Consider the following 6,275-nt stretch of genomic DNA (forward strand, 5'->3'; position numbering starts at 1 on the left):
TCCCTCAACTGATGACTAAACAAAATGAAATATTATTACAGTGGAATATTATTCAGCCTCAAAAAGGAATGGAATAGTGATACATGTGAACCTTGAAAACGCAAGTGAAAGAAGCCAGGTACCATACATGATTTCATATACATGAAATATTCAAAGCAGGCAAATACATAGAGTCAGGGAGTTGTTGCCAAGGGCTGGGAGGTTGGGGGAAATTGGCAATGACTGCTATTAAGTTTACTTTTTCTGGTAAGACTTTTTTTCTTTTTGTTTGATTCTTGGCCGCACTGTGTGGCTTGCAGGATCTTAGTTCCCCGACCAGGGATCGAACCTGGGCCCCAGCAATGAGAGTGCTGAGTCCTAACCACTGGACCGCCACGGAATCCCCAAGACTTCTTTTTCTTTTTAAGAGCAGTTTTAAGTTCATAGCAAAATTGAGAGGAAGGTACAGAGACTTCCCATAGGCCTCCTGCCTCCACAAGCAAGCATAACCGTCCCCCGTGATCCACATCCTCCTGGGATTTCTTTTGGGGATGCTGGAAATGTTCTAGAATTAGGCATTGGGGGGATGGTTTTACAACTATGTGGGTGAATTCTGTGGTATATGAATAATCTCAATATGAAAAGGCACAGGAAACCAATCAATACATCTGACTACATTGAAAACCTGTTTAGGGAATTCCCTGGCGGTCCAGTGGTTAGGACTCAGTTCTTTCACTGCCAGGGACCGGGTTCTATCCCTGCTCTGGGAACTAAGATACCACAAGATGCGCGGTGAGGCCAAAAAAAAAAAGAAAGACTTTAAAAAAAAAAAAAAACCAAAAAAACCCTTCTGTTTAAATGAAAAGGTCTGATTGCCTTTTCTGTACTTGCATTGGGAAGGTCATGTGACTATCCTGTCCCAAAGGTTGTGAGCGGCAGTAATATGGTGCCACTTCCTAAGGGGGGAGTATTTCATCAGCAGGGTGAGCCCTTGCTGAGCTCTGGTCCCTCTCGCAGGGCCACAGGCAATATCCTAAGGAAGGCAGCATCACCAGCCAGTATCTGGGAGTGAGGCAGACACATCCAATGAACAACCATGGATGTACATGTGATCAAAATGTGTACAGTTGTTATTTTAAAAATCTTTTAAAATAATATGTCCAGGGGCTTCCCTGGTGGCGCAGTGGTTGAGAATCTGCCCACTATTGCAGAGGACACGCGTTCGAGCCCAGGTCTGGGAAGATCCCACATGCCGTGGTGCAGTTGGGCCCGTGAGCCACAATTACTGAGCCTGCACATCTGGAGCCTTTGGTCCACAACAAGAGAGGCTGCGATAGTGAGAGGCCCACGCACCGCGATGAAGAGTGACCCCCGCTTGCCACAACTAGAGAAAGCCCTCGCACAGAAATGAAGACCCAACACAGCCAAAAATAAATAAATGAATTAATTAATTTTTTAAAAGCCAAGCATTAAAAAAAAAAAAATCTGTCCAGGATTGATCCCTGGTTGGGGAACTGAAGATCCTACATGCTGCATGGCACAACCAAAAAAAAAAAAAATCTATCCAATGAGCAACATAAAAAATTGAAAGCATTTTCTTCTGGGAGAAGATATCTATAATGGTATAAGAGGGTATAGGACTTCCCTGGTGGCACAGTGGTTAAGAATCCACCTGCCAATGCAGGGGACACACGTTCAACCCCTGGTCCGGGAAGATCCCACGTGCCGTGGAGCAGCTAAGCCCATGCACCACAACTACTGAGCCCACATGCAACAAATACTGAAGCCCATGTGCCTAGAGCCCGTGCTCTGCAATGAGAGAAGCCACCACAGTGGGAAGCCTGAGCACTGCAGTAAAGAGTAGCCCCGCTCACTGCAACTAGAGAAAGCCAGCGTGCAGCAACAAAGACCCAACACGGCCAAAAATAGATAATAATTAATTAATTAATTAATAAAAGAAGGCATAAGTAACAACAAATAATATCCAGAATATTTAAAGAACTACAATAAGGAAAATATAGCCAAATTAAAAAAAACAGGCAAAGGATGTGATTAAGTAATGTACAGAGTTCAGGGACTTCCCTGGCAGTGCAGTGGTTAAGACTGCACTCCGAATGCAGAGGGCCACTGGTCAATCCCTGGTCAGGAAACTAGATACCACATGTGTGCCGCAACTAAGAGTTTGCATGCCACAGCTAAGGAGCCCACTTGCCAAACTAAGGCCCGGCAGAACCGAATAAATAAATAAAATTTTTTTAAAAAGTAATTTACAGAGTTCAACTGCACTAGAGCTCAGACAAATAACAAACTAAACAAAAATAAAATACCATTTCACACCCATAACTTTGATAAAAATGTAAAAGTCTCATATCAAGTGTTGGTGAGAAATAAGAACTACATAGCTGGTGGGAGTGTACAACCCTTACTTAGTAGGGGAATTTGTCAATATCTAGTAAAATGGGAGATGTGGGTGTGCACTAAGACCCAGTACTTTCACCTGCAAGAGTGTGCTGTGGAGAGATTCTAGCACAGAACATGAGAAGTGTACATGTGATATATTTATTCAATGGAAGCCAAAATGAATGACCAGGAGCTAACTGTGGGTATGTTTAAAAGTCAAAGGAGCTAGTTCCAGGGTGACTTTACAGTACACCTTTTACATGTTTGAAAAAAGCTCAAAACAATACTGCATATTTGTTATAGATCTGGTTTTTGTTCAGGCAGCATTACGTGGCTTGGTGGGTTACAACAGGGGCCGCCGACCACCGGGTGTGGACCGGTACTGGTCTGCAGCCTGTTAGGAACCGGGCTGCACAGCAGGAAGTGAGTGGTGGGCAAGTGATCGAAGCTTCATCTGCTTCTCCCCATCTTTCGCATTACCGCCTGAACCATATCCCACCCCTCCCCCACCCCGGTCCCTGGAAAAGTTGTCTTCCACGAAAGTGGTCCCTGGTGCCAAAAATGTTGGGGACCGCTGGGTTACAAGATGGATTTCTTGCTGGATGAGCAAACTGTAAAATTGAAAGCAACTAATCCCCTTATGGTTACTAAAAATGGAGGGTGACCAAGAAGATGAAGAAAACCTCAGAACTTATGTTTTCCCTTTTCCTCCAGTACAGATCCTGACTTGCTCATAAAACATGACAATAAGGAGCAGAAACAGGGCTTCCCTGGTGGCGCAGTGGTTGAGAGTCCGCCTGCCGATGCTGGGGACAGGGGTTCGTGGCCCGGTCCGGGAAGACCCCACATGCCGTGGAGCGGCTGGGCCCGTGAGCCACGGCCGCTGAGCCTGAGCGTCTGGAGCCTGTGCTCCGCAACGGGAGAGGCCACAACAGTGAGAGGCCCGCGTACCGCAAAAAAAAAAAAGAAAAAAAAAAGAAGCAGAAATACGAGAACAATAATGGCAGAACTTTGCATTTCTAGAAAGAATAGAATGGGGTATAAAGTGGGGTAAAATGGGGTATATAGGGACTTCCCTGGTGGTCCAGTGGTTAAGAGTCTGCCTTCCAATGCAGAGGACAGGGGTTCAATCCCTGGTCAGGGAACTAAGATCCCACATACCGTGGGGCAACTAAGCCCCCATGCAGCAACTACACAGCCCATGTGCTCTGGAGTCCATGTGCCACGACTAGAGAGAAGGCTGCACGCCGAAACGACGAGCCCACATGCCACAATGAAGGATCCTGCGTGCCACAACTAAGACCCAATGCAGTGAAAAATAAATAAATAAATAGATAGATAAATAAATAAAATGGAGTATATAGCTATCAAGAAATTTCCTTTCCATGAGTGATATATGACTCCCTACCATCCCTCCATTCTCCTCAGACATGTAAGTTTTGTTTTCTCTACCTTTGACATCTATTCTTTCTCCCTAAGGGTATAGTGCTAGACTTACTCTTGCTTAAAAGTGAGTTTTATGTCTCCTAGGCAACAGTACTAGTTATTAAAATTTAATAATGAGCACCAGAACAAATCACAGTAAGCATATAATCTGGTGGGATATTTAGAAAATCAAATTTTAGAGACTAGCACTTTTTTTAATTTCAAAAATTGAGGTATAATTTACATATAATAAATTTCACTCTTTTTGGTTTACATTTCTGTGAATTTTGACAAACGTACATAGTCATGTAACCAACACCACAAGCAAGATAGAGGCCAGTACCATCCGCCCCCAAATTCCTCCAGTGTCTCTGTAGTCAACCTCTACAACACCCTTAGCCCAGCCAGTCACTGGGCTTTTAATTTTTTTTTTTTGTTTCCTTTTTCAAAATGTCACCTAAATAGAGTCATTTGACTCAGGACTAGCACTTCTGAATTAATGGTAGGCCCACAAGAGTATGGTGGTGACCTAAATTGTTTTCATATTCTTTGAGGATGAACCTACCAAGTACAAATTTTGAAAAGTAAAATGATGCACACAATATAGAGTGTGCATGTGTCAAAGACGTGTTCAGCTCATCAATGAGGGAATGGTAGTGTTAAAGCTGGTTCAAAGAGGATACGAAGAGGGGCGAACACATGTCAGCAGAAAAGGGAATGCTGGCATAGGATTGCAAAGTGAGTTACAAATCCACTTAATGTCCTTCAGGGCAGTGAGATCTTTGGGGTTATCTTTCCTATTGGACAGAAATCGTTTTCACTCTTCCCCAAGTTAACATCTAACTTTAGAGAGAGAGCTTGGGCCTACTCAATAGTAAATAGTAAGTCAAATTTAAGTTACGGGTTTCCCTGGTGGTGCAGTGGTTGAGAGTCCGCCTGCCGATGCAGGGGACACGGGTTCGTGCCCCGGTCTGGGAAGATCCCACATGCCGCGGAGCGGCTGGGCCCATGGAGCCATGGCCGCTGAGCCTGCGCGTCCGGAGCCTGTGCTCCGCAATGGGAGAGGCCACAACAGTGAGAGGCCCGCGTACCGCAAAAAAAAAAAAATTTAAGTTAGTTTCTCTAGAGCATCACATGACCCTTAGGGCCTAAAAATTAAAGAAAATCCTTTGAAATACTAAATTCATTTATTATTCTCTTAAAAGGCGCCTCTGTCCTGGGTCCCACACTTCAGCAGTCTCCACTCTGGCTCTCTTCCAGCTGTGTCCCACACCACTGGGCAAGGAGTCCCAGTGGCCAAGGGCTGTCCCTTCTAGACCATGCTACAAAACCTGGGGCTGCAGCTCAAATTACCTTAATGCTGCTTCTAAGGCCTGCACAGGTCCCTTCCCTAGAACTGCCTTCCTAGGGCAGACGGAGCCAGGTGTGGCCAAGGCATGGCTGTTTGCAGGATTGGGGGATAGGGAGCTAGGATGTGGGCTGAAGCACCCATATACTGTAAGCATATGGCTCATTTAAAAAATAAATTTATTTATTTGGCTGCACTGGGTTTTAGTTGCGACACGTGGGATCTTCGTTTTCACGTGTGGAATCTTTAGTTGTGGCATGAGGGATTTTTAGTTGCAGCATGTGGGATCTAGTTCCCTGACCAGGGATCCAACCCGGGCCCCCTGCATTGGGAGTGCAGAGTCTTAACCACTGGACCACAGGGCTGTCCCACAATATGGCTCATTATGGTGGGGACAGCCATTTCTCCAAGAAACCCTGGTTCCTTGTATTGCAAACTGGTATTTAGAAACAAAAATCTGGGTGCAGAGTGGACTCCCTTCTGCTGGAGTGTCATTGCTCTTAGGCCCTCTCGGCAGACAGCACTAGGAAATATATTTATGTACAGAGATGCACCTACACAACATATCTATCTGTAATATACTAAAAACCTTGAGTTCATACTGATACTTCTGATTCTAACCCAACATCACAGGCTTTATTCCAGTCTCCTTCCTTTCATTATTTGTAAGTTTCTTCACAGAGAGAAACCTGGGACTCATCATCTAAAATATACTTACTTATTTGCCCAGTCCTTAGAGTACACATAGAGTAGTTTCAGAAATGCTTCACCCATAGTCTTATGTAAAACAAATTTGCTACCTAAGATACCATATTGGTGTACAGGTCTTTTCATCTTTAGCCTTACAACTAAGGACCATGTTCCCTTCTACAAAAGGATTTGGGCTGTGTTGTCTCATTCCTTCTAATACTTCATATCCAGGGAGTGGTCGTTTAGTTTGGACATTGTCTAGGATGACTTAAAACCAGTTACAGGGAATTCCCTGGCGGTCCAGTGGTTAGGATTCCACTTCTACTGCAGGGGGCACAGTTTTTTTTTTTTGCGGTACGTGGGCCTCTCACTGTTGTGGCCCCTCCCATTGCGGAGCGCAGGCTCCGGACGCGCAGGCTCAGGGGCCATGGCT

General features: G+C 44.9%; 1 non-coding gene across 1 annotated transcript; it reads right to left on the bottom strand.

The window, feature by feature from the left end:
- Positions 1–307: 307 nt before the first annotated feature.
- Positions 308–379, bottom strand: TRNAE-CUC (transfer RNA glutamic acid (anticodon CUC)). Its single transcript has one exon. It is a non-coding gene; the product is annotated as a tRNA-Glu (tRNA).
- Between the last annotated feature and the right edge of the window lie 5,896 nt (positions 380–6,275).

The sequence above is a fragment of the Lipotes vexillifer genome, unplaced genomic scaffold (genome assembly GCF_000442215.2).
Source record: "Lipotes vexillifer unplaced genomic scaffold, Lipotes_vexillifer_v1.1 scaffold1934, whole genome shotgun sequence".
In the NCBI taxonomy this organism is placed as follows: domain Eukaryota; kingdom Metazoa; phylum Chordata; class Mammalia; order Artiodactyla; family Lipotidae; genus Lipotes; species Lipotes vexillifer.